The sequence below is a fragment of the Phocoena sinus genome, chromosome 16 (genome assembly GCF_008692025.1).
Source record: "Phocoena sinus isolate mPhoSin1 chromosome 16, mPhoSin1.pri, whole genome shotgun sequence".
Taxonomy (NCBI): domain Eukaryota; kingdom Metazoa; phylum Chordata; class Mammalia; order Artiodactyla; family Phocoenidae; genus Phocoena; species Phocoena sinus.
The window spans coordinates 31,496,556-31,516,058 of record NC_045778.1 but is presented as its reverse complement, the minus strand read 5'-3'; positions in this window follow the sequence as shown (position 1 = coordinate 31,516,058).

Here is a 19,503-nt window from a genome sequence, read left to right as displayed (position 1 = left end):
CAAATATGAAGAGAAATGAGCATCACCTGATTTGCACTCAGGACGGTTACTGATATGGATCTGGTCCCCTGAAACCCACCCTGAGATAGGGATCATGAGTAAGTGATTTGTTCAGGACCTACTCCATGGAGACCCTACAAGGGAGTAGGGGGAGCAGGATAGGAAATGAGAAGCCACAAGACCCAGGTGCAAGTTCAGACAAAGTCTCAGCCTGTTCTCATGTAAATTTGCATGTAAGTGATTTGCCTGCCCTGAAGTAGGGGAACTGGGTTTTCACACTCCTGTACCTGTCAGTCACTGGCATAAACTCCCAAGCACTTTCCTCTGTCTGTGCCTATGGCTAAGGCAGCTACCACAGCCCCGCAGGGAGATCTCCAAAGAAGTCCCAAGCTGTGGCTGTTAGAAGCAAAAGTGCCCAGAAGCCCAGGGAGGGAGTCACAGAAAAGGTAAAAGGCATCTCAAGAGGTTTAGCAGAGCTCAGATATTTGTCTGCTGGAGTTACCTTTTCTTGAGGTCAGCAACTGAGATGGTTCGTGATGATTTTACACTTCCAGAAGATGAACTGGACCAAGAATAGAAGGAAAACACAGCATAAAATGTTTAGGTTTCATTCATGTGTGCAGCGAGTGAAGGATGTGCCATTGCTGTAAAGCCTGAATATTAATAGGACGACTTCAGGCAGGAACAAATCACTTAGGTCTAGATAAACTACAGAACTTATATTTGGTTGAAATTATCATCCAAACAATGGCTTTCACAAGCAATCTCATCTGTTTCTGAATTATTTGAAAATAATGCAAGATTAGTTTTGGAAGCAACTGATAGTTTTAGAAATTAAAATAATTTCTAATTAATTAAAATAAATTAATATAATTTAGAAATTATAAAGATATATAATCTTTTATTAATTTTGTAGATATAATTCTTGTGATTAAGAAATCTGGCAAAATAATTTCAGCAAATGTGTTTCATTTGCTTAGCAAATTATTTATGATTTTTAGCTCATTGACAGGCTGGGACTTGAAACAAAATAATTTAGAGTCTAGTAGTATTGATATCTATAGATAAAATTAGTGCACAGCAGTTTGAGACTTAATAACTTACAATAAAAGTAGATTTATGGATTGGAGTTTTCAGAGTTTCAACTTGTGTGGCCCAAGCATCCTTCCTAAAATAAAAGAGAGTAAAAGAAAAAAACATTATCAAAATATGTGAGTTGCTTTGGTGACCATGGACAACTCCATGTAGTGACTTTGCCAAAGTACTGGCATAATGAATATACCCTTATATTAATAAGGGTGTGTCAACCTATGGCTGACAGAAGAGCAGTGACAACATAGCATGGATGTTCCCAAGTCAGGCTGTAGAGAGGACACAAGGAACTATGATGAAGGCAATTGGTCAAGGTTTTCATTTAAGGCTTTTTATAATCCAACTAAAAAGTAAACATTTTCCATTAAGAAAACAGGCATAAGAGATTAATATTTTAAAAGAAGCAACTATAAGTCCTGGGAAATAAAAACATGGTCATTAAAATTGTTTTAAAATGGATTGATTCAAGTTCAATATACTCCAGATTGGACAGAGTTCAATTAAACTGGTGAATTAAAGTGGACATCAATGAATTGGAAGCTCTCTGAGGATTTTACCCAAAGAAAGATTAGAAGATTAAAAAGTATGAAAAAGAAAGTAGGAGATATGGAGGCTAGATCGAACAGCTCCAATATATGTCTAATAAGAGTTCCCAAAGTAAAAAGTAGAGGGAATGGAGAAGCAATATAAAGAAACAATGGTCAAGAATTTTCTAGCATTAAAATAGACAGGAGTTTTTAAAATCAAAAGCAAAATAAGAGGAATAGATATAAATCCACACCTAGATAAGCTGCGATGATGATGAAAAAATCAAGAATACAGAGGAAGCATAAAAGCTATAAGAAAAGACAATTAAGTTGCTCTCAAATTCTCATAAGCAACAACAGATCTCAGAAGACAATGGGATGGCATCTCTCAGTGCTAAAGGGACATAATTGTCACCTGGAATTATATATTTACAAACCTTCAGTCATAAGTTATGGCAAAATAAATACATTTCAAGACTTACAAAACAGAAAGCCTACCATTCACACATCCTCACTGAAAGAATTACTGAAAAATATATCTCAACAAGAAAAAATATTGAACACACAAGTTCATTATACAGAAAACAATAGTGAGTTAAAAAAAGTGACCAAAAATTGTCTGTAGATATAATAATAAAACTATTTGTATTAAAAATATGGAAACAAAGCATTAGAAAACAATAACAAGAGAGGCAGAATAAAAGAACAGTATGTAATAAAGTGTGCTAAAGCCTTTTTCTACTTTTTTTATGTTTGAAAGAGAATAGAGAGATATTAAAATGCATAAATACACAATTAATATATATGTTCAAACTTAAGAGTAACCATTACGAAAAATATAACTAACATTGGCTTGCCAAACAGAAGGGAGAATAAGAGAAAATTAAGAAAATTTTATCAATTCAGATGGCAGAAAAGGAGATAAAAACAAATCCAAAAAGAGTTATGGTAAGCAATAAAAATTAGATGTAGAGATAAGGGTAAAGAGTTCAATAATCATACAAAACATAAATGCATTAAATTTGTCTGGAAAAAAGATAATTATAGGAATTTGGTTTTTAATCTGTATATATGCTGCCTATTAGAGGTACACATAAAATAACATAACACAGAAGCCCAAACCTAGGAGGAAAGATGATCCATCAACATAAATATTAGGTAAAAGATATGAATTATCAGAAATAAAGATCAGGCTTTGTGAAAGTTCAAAAGACCGAGAGACTAGAGCGAGAAAGAACCCGTGAAATACAGCACTAGATCAGGAAATTCTTCCTGGAAGAGGAGACATTTGAGTTGAGTCTTGAGGAATGGATTGGATCAGGCTTGGTAGGGATGAAAAAGAGCATCCATGCTGAGGAATTATGGGATTTGTAAATGGAGGGGTTGACAGCCATGTGGGACTTGCCACATTAGTTTTAGGCAAAGGGAGTCACTGAAATTTTATGTATCAGGAAATAACATTATAGTCTCAAATCCCAAAGATTTTAGGTATCAATGAGTAGAGGGAAGGAGGACTATGAGAAAACGAATAAATACACACTTTAGGAGGTTCCTGATATCACAGACTTCCAGTACAAGTTTTGGAGATTAACATGCTTGCAGGTCCAATAGAAAGTGACCTGTTTTCCTAGAACTTTGTTTTTCAGCAGGACAGTTGGGAGCCTGGGTTCTAGTCTTGCTCTACCAATATGGTACAGGGTGTGAACCAGATTCCCATCCTTAGGAAATCACCGCCATGTGGCATTTCCCATACAATTCCTCCTTCCTCTAGCTTTGGTTGGGGCAGGGTGAATTAGAAAAGTAAAGCTCTAGGAGCAGAGAAAAAGATACCTTAAGCTCCTACCATCTTCAAGAAACCATGTAAGCACTTCACTTCTGTATTGTGGGAGAACTATCTAAGATTGTCCTCTACATCCGTGATTACGATTTCTTAATTGTTATTTCTGTTCCGCATAGTCTACAACCAGATTTTCATCTGGCTTTGCATTTTTTATTTTCCCAGAAGTCTTTTTTTCTCATTATCTTTTTATTATGATATGTTTTAAATATGTACAAAAATAGAGCTATTATGTCATCTGTAAGTATTAATGGTTAACTGTGTATCTCTAAAAGGTGACTCCTCTTTTGAAGAAATATCAACAATTCCACAATCATACCTAAAACAGTTCATGATAATGCCTTAGCATAAACACATATACAGCCAGTGTTCAGATTTTTCCAAACATCAGGGTTTTTTTAAACAGTTGGTTTATTTGAAACAGAAATCAGTTTGGTTGATATGAGTCTTAAATCTCTTTTAATTTGTTGATTTCCTCTATTTCTCTTATTTTCCTTGAATGTTTATGTGCTTTGGTTTTCTGCTGTTGTTTTGTTTTGTTTTTCTGTAGAAACCAGGTCATTTGTTGTGTAGCATTTCCTACACTTTTGGATTTTGCTGATAGCATCCTTATGGTATCATTAACATGTTCCTTTGTCCCCTGTGCTTCCTGAAAATTGGTGTTTGAGCTAGAGCTTCATCAGGGTCAGAGTTAGAGTGAAGTTCTAGGAAAATAGGTCACTTTCCAGTGGACCTGCAAGCAGGATGATCTAAAGAGCTTGTACTGGAAGACTGTAACATCAGGAACACCATGAAGTGTGTATTCATTCCTTCTCCCACGTTCCTCCTTTGTGTATTTGCGTGTGTGTGTGCATGCACGTGCACATACGTACATAAGCAAGACTGTTTCAGAGGTGGTGGTGTTTTATTTCCATCAGGACATACATAAATATCTGGTTGTCTCTCATATTGTAATGTTTGCCTTTTATATGCATTGTCTGACTCCATTGCTTGGATTCACTAAAGCTTTAGAGATCCCAAAATGGTTTAACGCTATCATTCTTCGAATATCAGCTGAAATTCTTCTATACAGGGAAGCTATTTCTTCTCAGCCCATTATCTGGAGGAAGAAATCCTAAAATAAAAGCAGGATAAATGTTTGATATTTTCCCTTTATTTTCCAGATTTTAAAACAATAAGGTGATTCCCCTAGCATCCTTCAGAAGTTACTGATGAGTTTTCCATTATTATTATCATTATGAACACATGCATTGAAACTTATTTGATATGTTTTAATCCATTGCAATTATTATCCTTCTGGTTGACCAATATGTCCCATCTTTAGCCAACAGGAACTTCTTCAGGTAATCTCCCAAGTATTTTGACACATCTCTAGTAGTATTTTATAGCTTCTTTGCTATCTAGTATGACAAATTATTTTAGGCTCACCCTGAACCTTTTCTTCCTCAGAGCTGGAATCAATCAGTTCTCCAAGAAGCTCTGGGTCCTCTTAGTGGTAAATGGTATTAGAAATGACAGTCTGAACACTAGGAATGCTCACTGCTTACTGGGCTGGTCATTACTTCTCGGTCTTCTTAGTCAACAGATAGGAAAATACTTTAAGGTAAAATACAGTTCACAACGACAATTCAGATACAGAGTTACAGAGTTTTTACTTAACCTCATCCATCTAACATCTTTCTCTCCTTTCAATCATGCCAAAATTCTCCGTTTTCAATGTCAATAACAGAATCACTCATTTGATTTATTCCATGATACACACACAGTCTCAGAATAACAATACTGACACTACTATCACCAGTATGATTACTGAATAGGATTTAAGATATTTTGCAGTTCCTTTTGTCTCTAGAGAAGAGGCAAAATTCCTTTACAGATGTGGAAGTACTGTGTTTTAGTGTCACTTGGAATAGTCCCTTTCTGCATGGTTATACCAACAATTGGATCTACAGTTAGGTTGATTTGTTTCGTTTTTCTGAAAATCTTTTTCAGGTTCAATTAGCTTTATTACCATCTCATCTGTTGACTTTGCATCTCATTTTCTTACCTCCCTTTCTTTGCTTATTCTCGTTTCAGAAAGGCCATGCTTTCTAAAATGCATGTGTTAGGTAAATGGTCTTCTGTACCCTAATGATAAATCATTTCTGCTTCAAGACTCTTTGAAAGGCCTCATTCTGGTTGTCGTTTGCTTTGTTTTCTTTTTTGCTATTTCATCCTTAAACATGGTTCTTTCCAGCGAAGCCTAGTGTTTATTAACAGAGTGGATGCTTGCCTTGCCTGTCTCTTCTCCAACGTAGACACTGGATTAGGCATAATAATTGTTAATAATATATTTATTGAGGCCTTACTATGCACTAAGTATGAACTAAGAACCAAGTACTATGTGCTGAGGACTAACTTAATCTCCCTTACAGCCCTGTGACATAGATATTGCTATCTCTATTTTAGAAATGAGAAATTCAAGGTGTGGAACACTTTACCAAAATAACATAGCTATGGCAAGTGCCAGAGCCAAGAAGAATCCCTTCTCAGAGTTAAGTCTAGACGAGAGACTGGTGTTCACCTCCGTGACCCCAAATTCCAGCATCTACTGTATTTCCTACTGCTCTGATTTTAGGCCTGCCTTTAAGGCAAAGAATGTAATCCCTAGTAAAAGTGAGAGTAAGTTGGGGGTTTTCACTCAACCAAATGCAGTTCACAAAAGTCTGTAAACTGCTATCTGCTCCCAGCATTCCCCATTCCCAGGGCTCACCTTTTCTCCATCCTTGTCCACAACAGCCCCCAGGATGCAATGCATGACAGCCAGTCCCTCCCTAGGTGGTATATGGAAATTATAGACTCTGAACAGAACAGAACTGATCCAGTGGAAGTAGGAGATGGTGGGCAAGACTCTGGCCCCTCAGAAAGGGACCTGCCAGTTTCATGATTGTTCTTCCTATTTATCCCCCCAGCAGCTGGCACCATCCCTTACAGAGGGGACAGTGAGCAGGACCTGTGCCACCCAAGAAGCCGAGAATTCTGGGGCCGTTCTGGCATGCCAGGTAGGAATACTCAATTATCAGACAGTGTTATAAATCACTTGCATTGATAAGAAAAAGAGGTCATGAGGCAATAAGCACCTGGTCAATCTTTCATCAGAATTGTAGTTAGGGAAATTTCCCCCAAAACGTTAAGATGATTGACTGTTCCTATTTTCAGAACTGTTTTTCTATAATTTTATTAACATTCACATGGGAACTGGGGGGAAAATCTTTCAAGAGCCGATTGCCTGAGGCCATTTAAAGTAGAAGTCCTCTATATGTTAAATAATTTAGTCTTCACAACAAACCAATGAAGCAAAGGTTAATTTTCCATATTGTCAAGTCAGGAAACTTCAACTGAGAGAGAATTTGGCCAAGGTCACATTGCTATTGAGCAGCGGAGGCTGCATTCCAAAGTGCTGCTACTACACCACCCTACCAAGAAGCAGCCTTTTGTCTAGAGGAAAGCTCTCCAGGGAATATTGATCCCCGATGTCCAAGAGAGAAGGAAATTTGAGCTCCCAGGTACAAGGCCTCATATGCTGTTAGTTATCTACTTAATCTCCAGCCTGCTTTGGAACAAGGCACTTTAATTCACAAAGACTGCCCAGCCCTGATTGTGGTGATGTCCTTAATGTCACCTACACTTCTCCACGTGCTTGAGCCCCTCAACACCAGGTACTACCTACCTGTGGTCTCACGTCTTTTCTTCCCAGTATCAAAGCAAAACACTGCCCTATCCTTTGTCAGTCTGGTTCCCACCACACTAAGCAGAAACCTGTTTTTCCTTTACCCAGTGAGTTTTCACTGCGAGAAAGCATCATCTTTGATGAAAGAAAGACACATGCAATAAACCGTGGCTACTCTGGTCTTAGGCTGGTTAGTTTCCCTTGCAGGACCTCAGTTTTCCCCAAATGAAAAATAAAGGGCATATCCTACTTGTTCTCTGGTAGGTGAGGTCCTTCCCGAGGAGAATTCTCTGCCTCGAGGTACAGAAGGGGGCAATTTTAGGAGGAAGGTGCTTTCATGTCAGCCCTCTGAAAAGCGTGTTCCACTTGGCTTCAACCCAGCTGGTCTTTTCTGGTTATTAGGGGCTACGGCAAAACCACGTTAGCTTCCCCATTCTCTCCCTAAAGGCATCGGGCATATCAACAAACAAGGACAGGGGTTCCACTGAGAGAAGATAAATATTGGAATGTGCATTTGTTCTACATACAGGAATTTAAAGGCCATAACGGGCCTGCTTCTAAGTAAAAGCAATAACTATGCAACCTCGACATATTGGGGCCTGAACTTTCTGCTTCCCCTCCCTTGACCCTGGCTCAGACTCCACCCAGCACAGGCACAGTCTGAACTGCAGCTGCTCATCCCAGTGTGCTCAGCCAGTGCATTCAGTGTCCGCTGGTAGAGCTCTGAGTACTCAGGAATGCAATTCCTCATTGCCTGGGGTGGAAAGCCCAAGGACCAAGGTCGCAGTGAGCTGGTGGCTGGGCTAAATCTCCAGCCAAGAACAGCTGGTTCTTTGGCCTCCTCCCCCTTCCACAGTGCATATGACTCACCTGCTCGTGTCCCTCCTTAACACCTCAGCAGAAACTTCTCAATCGATTTAACTTCTTTTTAATCAGGTCAAATAAAAAGGTTTTTAATTAACTGCCTTGGATTTTATGCCCCACACCCAGCTGCTTTGTGCAGTCTGGCAGGTCCCATCTGTCTGTGTTTCAGCAGGCTGCTTCTGCATTCATGCTCCTTTCCCATCCTTTTGTTGAGCAACCCTTGGGCACTCACATTATTCTGGGTGCCGAGGAGACAAGACACATAAGGAACTACAGTCCAGAAGGGGAGGCAACACATCAACAGAGAACTCAGATTATATCCACAGGATGTGAAGAAACAGGAGGGAGTGATGACCACACTTCAGAGAATCAAGAAAGTCTTGACAGAGTAGATAGCTTAGTGCCTTAAGAAATATATTGTCCAAATGGGGGGGGATGATTATTTTGTAAAAGGCAGAGAACAGAAACCTTCCTAATGGTAACCAAAGGAAGGAAGGAGTAAATAAAATACTATTCCTGTGTAATGAACAAAAAACTTGGACTTGACAGACTTCCCCTTGGGGTCTGCAAATCCCCTCTATCAAGACTGAATAAACTGTTTTCATATGTTAGTGCTAATTCCCCACATCTGGCCGGCACCAAGTTCAGACAGTCTTCAGAGAAGGGAGTTTTGAAGGAGGTGTGAGTGACAAACCCCACTTCATCTTTAAGGCACTTTGTGGGAAGGAACTTTGGCAGAGTGACCAAGAGGCAGGGGGGAGGAGGAGAGATGGGAAAGGTGTCTAGATGAGTTGATTTCTGCTCAGGCACCCGGAGGTGGTAAGGGTGGAATGAAAGCAGCCCAGGAGTCTTCCTGTGGAAGCCATTTCCTGAGTGTCTTCAACCAGCTAGCTTAGCAGCCCGGAGCTCAGCATTTAGCCCAGCTCGTCAAATGATCTAACCTCCGCTGCCTTCTAGATCAAGACAGTGACACTCCCCTGGTATCTGCCTTTTCCTGAAGGCTGCAGAGAACCTCAAACTGACCTAGATGAGGAGGAGAGGAGGGGAAGGGGAAGAGACAGAGGGAGAAAAGAAAACGTGTCATCTCTATTGGTTTCCACTGTAAAAATTTGCAACCAACTTAATGGCTTAAAACAATACAAATCTGTTACCTCACGGTTTCTGTAGGTCAGACATCTAGCGCAGTGTGACTGGGTAGTCTTCTCAGTGTCTCATAAAACCAAAGTCAAGGTGTCATCAGCCAGGCTGGGCTCATATCAGGAGGGTCAGTGGGAGAACCCACTTCCAGGCTCGTTCAGGTTATTGGCAGTTCCTGGTGGTTGTATGACTGAGGTCCCCAGTTCTTTGACATGAGAAGCCAACATGGTGTGTTGAGTGCTTCTTGTGCTTTCAATCTCTGACTTCCTCCTCTTCCTCTGCTTTTAGGGGTTCATGTAACTACATTGAGTCCACCCAGATGATCCAAGATAATTCTCCTATCTTAAAGTCACTGATTAGTAGCCTTAATTCCTTCTGCAAAGTCCTTTATTCCCTGTAAGATAACATATATGTAGGTATGATATCTCATCACATTTGCAGTCCCAGGAGGTAGATAATAGAATCTTCTTGGGAGTCATAAGTTTACCTAATATACCATCTTTCTCCACTTGAGTGTTCATCACCATGCTATCTAACCTTATTTTTTTTTTTAATCTGTGCCAAGAAACTTTGCTCTAAGACATTGTCTTGACCTTTAAGGAATATCCGCCTTAGTTGGGGAATTTAAAACAAGACACAACAAATAATCACAGCAGTCATCACAACCTGCCTATCTATGGCACCTAATAGTTCACACCTGTCTACCCGTATTCCCTAAATACCGTGTGTCATTCCACCTTCTTGCCTTCTTTGTTCTTTTGTACCTTTCCATAACCCTCAAAAAGCCAGGCTTCATGATTTTGTCCAGATATCTCCTCCATAAAGGCCTCACTAAGGTCCTCCCAGGTCTGACCTATTGAAATGAATGTGCCCCTCTTACGGGATGACTGGCACTGTACTTTCGAGTGCCAGCACTTGTCATACTCACCCTGAGCTCTAGCATGTTGCTGAAGTTCCTGTCTCCTCCACAGCCAATGCACAGGAAGCCCTCATGGCTTACACCCACTCCCTAAACTTGGCAATGAGTTACGCTAATGAGGCTGGTACTGGATGGAGGAGATGAGTTATCTGTAGGTCACTGTCGAATGTCTGAATCCTCTCAAGTCAAGTAGGATGTTCAATTCTGATCAAGACTTGCCTCAATATGCTAGTCAAGACCTTTATCAATAGTATTAATATAGCTGGGGAAAATGCATGTGCAGAAGCAGGACCTGCATGATCCTTGGAAAAGAGAGTGCAAAAACCGAAAGTCAGAGAAGTGTCCAGGGGCCCCTAAGCTGGGATGGATCGCCAGTGTTTTTCTGCTCTTGGATAAAACATCCCTCAAGGATCCTTATGCCCCTTCCCTGAGCCCGGGGCTCAAATTCTCTGACAAATAATTCAGCTTCCGGTGCTTTGTTGAGGGAAAAGTAAATATGCCATCGTAAATAAATATATCAATAGTCTAAGCTGCGCACCAGTCTCCTGTGAACTTTGTTTGCTTGAATAAGTCCTTGAGAACTTAGAAAAATGCCAGCTGCCCTAAGAAAAGTCAAATGTGAAGGACTTCACACCAATGAACTGCATTGATAAGGGGTCCTGTTGGGCGACTGATCTACCTGCCTACTTGTCGTCAGTGGGTTTTCCAAAACTGTGACTTGCACATTTCCCCATCACCAAGAGGCTGCTGGGGAAGGGCCCTGCCGCTGGGGGTTTGGGATATGAAAGATCACCCCAAACGTCTCTGCCTTCCCTTTAAGGAGGTGGAACTTGTGCCCCTCCCCCTTGAGTCTGACCTGGGACTGGGACTGTTTTGACCACTGGAATGTGGAAGAAGCAACATCCTGAGACTGGCAAACTCCAGGCACTGAGGACACCTGAACACTTCCAACTCCACCTCTTGGAGATCCAGGCTGACCATGTAAAATGTCCAGGGTAGAGGCCATGTGGAGAAGACCCAGAGGACAAGTTACCACATGGAAATAGAAGCCTCGTGGAGTAGCACCGAGGGTCCAGCCCCATCTGACAGCAAATACATGAGAAATCCCAAAGAAACGGTAGGGGAACCAGCCAGCTGAGCCTCAGTCAACCCATGGAATTGTGAGATATCATTAAGTGATTGGTGTTTAAACCACTAAGTTTGGGGATGGCTTTTTAGGCAAAAATAGATCATCAAAACACCGTCTAAGCCAGTTCTTCAATCCTCCTTTCAAATGAGCCTAATAACTGTTCACTAGATTGAGTGAGTTCAAAGCTTTACTCTGTAGATCTCACTGAATTCTCTCCTTCTGTTTGAGACCTATTTAACAGGTAAGAAACTGAGACTCAAATTAGTTAAGCAACTTGCCCAACATTGCATAGTTAGAAGGAAATTGAAAGAGATGCAACCCAAATGCTGACTGCTGTGCTGTTTCCCGTTCAACAGCCCAGCGCAGACCTGACACTCCTCTCCCGCCGCACTGTCTGGTCCTCATGTACGCTCAGCAATGGGCTCTGAAAGATTTCTCAGAACACACACCAAGAAAGCTGTCATAAATGCAGGGACAGCCGCTCCTGATCTGTAGTCCCCATAGCTTCTAAAACGGCACTGAGCACACAGTGTGGACCCAATAAATGCCTGCTGTTGAAAACACGGATCCATTGATTACAGTAAAAATAGAGCAGATTGAAAATTTCCAGAAATGGGCCCTACCCTAAGGTTTGTTTCTTGTGGGGTTTATTCTGGTCACTCTTTCTGCAGAGGCTTGTTGTAGGGAGAACTGTTTCTATGCATTTCCTAGATTAATATAACTAAGTCTCTGATGGATGAAGTGAGTTGTTGCAAAAAATTTATTCAGCTTCCAGAATTTTCTAGAAGAGGAAACCCCAGATCACAGGCCCACCTTTCCCACACCAGCTTTGCCCTGAAGCGTATAGCCTGAGATTGGGGTTGCATATCCTTAGCTATTTAATTAAATTGACAAAGTCAGTTCTTTTTTCTTAATCAATGCTGTGATTATGTCAGTTACCAAAGCCTGCAATCCTTTTTCCAACTTGACAGGGTAAGAAAAAGAATAGTGCAGCCAATTCATTTGGAAGCGCTTCTGTGACATATGTCCCCAAGTAGGACAGGAGATGAAAGTTCCGATCTCCTTCTGACATGAACTTCATTTAGGGTCTGGAGTAAGTCAAGACTGAAGTGCACATATTTATTAACCACTTGCTGTGGGTGAAGCACTCTGCTTGCTAAGTGCTAGAAGAAATGATAATAATAAAAAAACATCTAACGTATACATTATGTTTATCAGCTTAGAAAACATTTTCTCATATCAGCTCATTCAATCCCCATAATGTTCTTGAAAAGCAGGTAAGCTGATCACTGTTTTGCAGAAAACTGAGGTCATAAGAGGCTATGTGATATGTCCATAGTTACTCACCTAGTACCCAGCGGGGCCAAGACTTTAAGAGGATATGGTGATTCTACGTTTATTACCCTTTCCAGGATGTGATGAACTGGCAACAGAATGTATAACAGAATCAATATATGCAGATGATAAAGGAAGGAAAAGATCGTGGGGTCTGGTTAGGCTTCTGGGATTCGGGCCGGGTTTAGAAGACTAGCCTGCCCACTGAGTGTGTCTGAGAGCCGTGGGCTCAGGGGCTGAGCAGCAGGGACACTGAGACCTTCCTTGCATCTGAAGAGCAGGTTGGGAAGTCCTTGAGGCTTCACATCCCCTGGACGCTGCATCCTACAGACGAGCCAGGAGACGCTGTGATTATGCCCTTCCCACAGAGGAAGACCTGAGGCAGCAGGTCATCCAGGGCTGCACAGGTGGCGCCACCTGAGGCCCCTCCAGAATTCTGCCTCCCAAGCCATACTGCTACTTGCTGCATTTTCTTTCAGAAGCCCCAGGGCCTTAGTGATGCAGCCATGTTAAATACATATTCTCCTTGTCCCCATGGAAGACTCTCCCAGGACACACTGCCTCTTTTACACCCAGCCAACATGTCTACTGGGAGGGGTAATGACTATAGAAGGGGTAAGGACTTAAAGTCAAATCCTATGTGGCCATTTGATAACATAGCCATAAATTCTTTGACACTCATTCCATGGAGAGTGGGGTCTGTGTAATATGGGACTGAGTTGTGACTGCTTCAACCAGTAGAGAGGAAGTGATGCTAGGTTACCTGTTAGGTCAGAAGAAACCTTGCAGCTCCTGCTTTGGTCCTTAGGAATGCTTGGTCTCCAATAGTCCCTCTTGGGACACTTCCTCCGGAAACCAAACACACGTTGGGATGAGCCCAAGCTACATGCGGAGGCCACGTGTAGGTGCTCTTGGCAATAGTTCCAGCGAAACGAGCCTTCCAGATGTGCCTCCAACCCAGAAGCACCTACAGTCATTGGAGTCTTTGGTGAAGTAGAGACAAGCCATCCCCCTGCCCTGTCCAAAGTCCTGACGCACAGGCTTTGTGAGCAGAATGAATGGAGGTCATTTTACAGCTCTAGAAAGTGATTTGGAGATGGTTTGTTACACAGCAAAAGAAAAACTGATGTCTCACCTGTAGGTACTGATTGTGTGACTTTGGGAAAAATAGTTATTCTTTTTAAAGACCCCTCTCTATATAATATTGATTTTAAAATAAAATTCTTCTTCACGTGATTTTGTCAGCAGTAAATGAGGCAGAGAGTGGATCACTCGGCACAGTGCACATTACAGGGCCCGGCCTTCTGTGTGTGAGTGTCCACGTGAGGTGAAAAAGAGGCTTCAGTTTGTCCTGACAAGTGCACTGCATCTTCCCTCTCATCAGACATCCTCCCTCACATCCTCCCAGGGCTCACACTACACATGTTAGACCTTGCAAGCCCACTTCCTCTCAGCCTCACTGCAGCTGATTGCCAGGTGGGATGAATGGACCCAGGGCAGAATGGAGGTTTTTCATGTGTGACACCCTCCTTCTCTATGGAGAGTCTGATCTTGACAACTGCGGGGAAGGGGCTCCTTTGCTGCAGCCCACCTGGCTCTACAGTGACTCAGTGCAGGTGGACACCAACATTCATTATAATGACCAAGTAGGGGGGCTTTGGTGCCTCTTCAGCCAACACTTCTCTCCACGTTGAATCCTGCATGAGTCTCATGATCAAAGTTCCAATACGTCAGGCATATATGCACACAGAGTGTCACAGAGCTAAGAAATAATTGTATGGGTCTCTTCCCTCCTGAGGACCAGCATGAGGAAAGTCCTTTCAAGACGAGAGGAGTTTCCAGGCATCCTAGGAGGTGATAATTAACTTTCGGCCACCACAGGTTTGAGCCCTTGAGAAAAGAGGGGAAGGGGAGCCCCGCTCCCTGTATGACCAGATGGAACACTGCCACACACGCTCCGAGAGAACGCAGCTCACAATTCTTGAATGCAGTGCTGAGGCATCCCACGTGCAAGTCTCTTACTCTTAGAGAAAAAAAAATTAAACTTTTCTAAATCAGACTGATAACTAAATCAGAGAAATTTTTTCTCCAAGACCAAAAGAGAAGCAAGAAACTGCAAGTAAGAAGGGCCTGAGTCTGCGTCTCCATGGTGACCGGCTCAAAGCTGGGCTCCTCCAGTGACACTCTCTTCTGCTGTAGGATCAGGGTTGGAAGGTAGGGGGTTCCTTCCAAGAGACTGCTGCTCCTCCTGGAATTATGAAGGGCTAAGACTATCAGGAAGAGGTCCAGTTATTCCTGTGGATCCAGTTACAGCAGGTTCATTACCAGAGTCAACTTCAATTTAACATGTTTATTAAGCAATTACTATATGTTAGGCACTGCTCTGGAAGCTGGAAACAACTGAGTGGAACTAGAGCCGACTCTCAAAGAGCTTACAGTCTAGAATAGGGACAGGCTGGAAGGGATGAAGAGGAGAGGGTCATTGTAAGTCCTTGGCCTTGAGAGGGGTCCTCAGGAATGACCGGAGTCTTATTGCGCATTTTATTTTATTTTTTTTATTTAATACAATTTTTTGAAGGTTACGCTCCATTTACAGTTATTACAAAATATTGGCTCTATTCCCCGTGTTGTATAGTACGTCCTTGTAACCTACCTCACACCCAGTAGTTTGTACCTCCCACTGCCCCACCCCTATTTATTCCACATTTTAGATGAAAAGTTTCTTGGCTCTGAGTTTCTGAATTTCCACAGATCCCAGTGTAGTGACATTCTACTCATTCCTGTAGCCTACCAGTTTCAAAATACCTCGTCTACACTAGTCATTTCTTACAGCCCTTTTCAGAAATTTTCCACATGATTAATGTTCCATTTAAAAACCTCCGTTTTGCATAGGCTTGCGGTAGATGCCACAGAGCTGTAGCTGTCAGTGGGTCACACTGTGTGATAAATTAGCCAAAACGGAACGCTCGAAACACTGTCACTTTCCTCCATTAATGCAAGAGCCTTGGAGAGTCCCTGCATCATTGCTGCTCCAGATTATACCCGAGATCAACAACAGGGCTCTGTGTACAGAGAATTCTGATCAGAGACCTACCGCTTGCTACCTCCATGGGTCAGCTATGTTGTTTCAGGATGTGGTGCCTCAGTGTCTCCATCTCTCAAACAAAAACATAAAAATCCCACTCCTTCCATTAAAAAATTCTCTAAAGACAACACCGTATAGCAGGGGTCCCCAACCCCCGGGCCGCTTAGCGATACCGGTGGCTGCACAGCAGGAGGTGAGCGGCGGGCGGGCGAGCGAGCGAAGCGTCATCTGCTGCTCCCCATCGCTCGCCTCACCGCCTGAACCATCCTCCATCCCCAACCTACCCCCACCCCCCGCCAGTCTGTGGAAAAATCCTCTTCCACGAAACTGGTCCCTGGTGCCAAAAAGGTTGGGGACCACTGCCGTGTAGGGTTCTAAGCACTGGGCAGAAGGTAGGAATACATAGGGGTTTCCTCCCACCCCTATTCCTACTTGGCAAGATAATTGACCTCTCTGGCCACTATTTTCTTCTACATAAAAGGGAAGGTCTCTTACTATTCTACTCTCTATGAATTTATAGGTATGGAATGTGCACCTATTTTTGAGTTGAGGTCTTGTGTATTTTTTCAAAGTTGTTTTATAGGCATTGTAGTAAGTCCTTCCACTTAACACCTTAAAAAATTATGTTTGCAAAAAATTCTGATAACATGTTTATAATTAGATGCACTTGTGAACACAATATGATCACAGCACTGAGACAAGATGATTTCTCCACTATTTCAATAATAGGAAATAATTATTTCCTGTAACACTAAAAAGTACAGTTTTATATCTCAAAATGCAGGTGCTATAATGGACTAAAACAGATTGTTGCCCCTTGGACTCTACTACACATGTTAAATTATTATTATTATGATTATCACACCATGATTATAATGTATTCCGTTTAGCACTGTGGACTGTATTTGCTAAGTAGTTCTAGATCATTTATTACTTATCCACTCAGTGGTTCTTACACAGCACATGAGCAAAAGTTAAGGACAAAATGTAAGCCTTTAGTCTAAATAGATTTAATATTCAAAGCTGAGCCTTAGTCTGGCTGAACAGAACTGGCATGGCTTAATTCCTTTTGTCACAGTCCCCCTGGATAATAATTCCTTAATTGCTTCTTAGATGGAAATATTAATCATGGGGCAGCCTTAAGACCAAAATTATGGTGTTTTTTATCCCCAAAGGTTAACGGGGAAAAAAAATTATTCTTCTCTTCCTTTCCTCTCTTTCCTGATACACAGCTTGTGTGACACCAATCAGTTTGCCATTTGAATTCTATTTAAGCAAATGTGTCATCTGTCCTCGGAAATTCAGAGTTCCCTGAGCAAGGGAATGGTGCCTGATTTATCTCAGGACTCGCCACAGAATCTACATTCAATAAGTGAAACAGCCTGACTCTGTACAAACACAACTGATTTCAGTAAATTTGGGAAATTGCCTCAGCAGTTGTGTCACTGCTTCTGTCTGATTGTGTGATAGTTGGTCAGTTTCATGGTTGGTCAGTAGGTTGTTCTGGGGAGAGAGAGTGGGGCTTAGGAAGGCTAATCACTCAGTATAAATAATAATTAAGCCTCAACCACGTGGTGGATTCTGGGCTCTGCCCTGGCGATGTTTCCTGCACTCCAGGAACCCACAGTGTGCTGAGCAAGATAGACTTATAAAAAGATAGGCTGACAATTAACTTATCTATTAAACTATTAAACACTATATTATAGGTAGAAACGCTGTGTTTGACCCACAGATATTGCCCAGAATGGCTCTCTTGGTTTGACAAGTGTGTGAAAAGTGTACGTTCGTTGTCCCGGTGTAATGGTGTAAGAAACCCTTTTGTGAGCCTATCCAGCCTGTAGATGCTTAAGACCTCAGGTGTGAGAAGTTTGTTCACAGAGGAGGGAAGCAAATCTACTTGCATAATTGAGGTGAAAGTAAGATGGGTACCACACACAGAGACCTTTCAGGCAGAACTACGTCATGGTTCTTGGCTAAACATGGAAAGCAGCAGTCTGATCTACTATTGAGTTTAAGATGGAGAAAGAAGATCTGTGACAGGGTTTTGTATGTTGCAGAGATTTCATTGAAACACAGGAAACACAGTTTTGGAGAAACTGATTTAGAGAATTATCTAAATAAGACAACTAACGTGAATTGCTGGGCAGGGGTAGGTCCTATAACACAAAAGTAAGAGATCAATGTATGAAAGGAGGCAGCCGAAAAGAAAACAAAAGACAGCCAGGAGAGAGAAAATGTGTGTATGTATGGGGGAGGGAGGGGGGGAGTATGTGTATGTATGTATGTGTTAGAATTTAATATTCAACAAATATAAGAAGGGAAGAACTCGTCAAAAATTTGTGTTGGTTATGAATTTGGGAAAAAAATTAACTTTGAGTTCCTCCTTAAACCATATACTAAATAAACTTCTAAGTGAATTACAGAGCTACATATTGATATTAAATTCCAATTACAGAAAAATTAGACTATAAAATTGAATATCAAGAATGTCAATTTAGAAGTAATAGAAGAAATCACAAAGAGTAGATCATCAGACTTCATTACATACAATTAAAGTTTCTGCACAGTAAAAGAACCCAAAATAAAAAGGCAGATGAGAAAAGAAATGCTTCTGTAAATATGTTTTTAGAAAAAACAAAGAGATAATGATTTTATTCTGTGAAGAACAAAGGAATATCCATTTTTAAAAGGAAAATAATTAAATAGATGAATGCGTAAAATATTCTCAATAAGATAAAAGGTATTTTATCACTATTCCACTGCCCTTTATTTTTATTAAATAACATTTAACAACGATTACTGCCTGGAATTATGTGGAGCGTTGGACATTATTATGAGCCTTTCTTGTAAAAACTACGTGAAAATGGATTTACTTCCCAGGAAATGATCAAAATTAAAAATCAGATATGAAAACTGCAGGGATGATTATTTAATCTATTTGAATATGGAACTAAAACTAAACGGTTATGGAATTTAAAGACCAGAATGCAAATGTTATAAACCTTAACCAAGTAAAAGTAATAACATTACAAACAAAAATTAAGATGTGAAGGAAATGGAGATGGGAAAAAATGAAAAGTGCTAGTTCTTTTTTTTATCCCCTATAGCAAGGAGTTGGTTAATAATGTGTCTGTTTAAAAGATGTAATTTTAAAAGCCTAACTCCTACCTGTTAATATTTTATAAGCTGTTTTTTCTAAATTTCAGAAGGATCTTTTGGGAAAGGAACAATGGCATGTGATAAAGAAACATTTATCTGAAATTCAGTTCTTCCTTCAGTTCTTTCTTCTGTAATATTGAAGGAAAATTAATTTTAATGTTTTTAATCTAAAGATGGCAGCTTAAGAAGAGGCCTCTGCTTTTCTCTACTCTTAAGAGTTATAGGACAGGCAGACAGGACAGGGTCTTCTCACAGGCAGCAAGCTGTCAGGGCAGCCCTTTCTGAAGAACAGTCTTCAAACAAAGGAGTATTTGGTATGGGGAAATTTTATGTAAAGCTGGAATTTTAAATTATTGAAGTGGCTAAAATAAACCCAGTAGTTCGAGAATAAAAGTAGGAGGTGAAGGAGAGGAATAGAAAAATAAAAGGGAAGGGAAAATTAATATTTCTTTTAAAATACAAAAGGAGGAAAGCAGTAGAGAAGCATAAAGGCATATCAGGCCTTCCTAATTAAAACAGGGGAATAGGAGAATAAAAATATATTCTATCAAGTCAGCAGAAATAAAGACTGGGAAAGAGAGGAAAGAGTAAAAGTAAATAATGGTAAACTTTAAATAAAATGAACAAGGATAAAATCAAGGCTAACACATATTATCCAGAATTTCCAAATCAATGAACAGACTACTAGACTGTGTTAAAAAGAACACTGT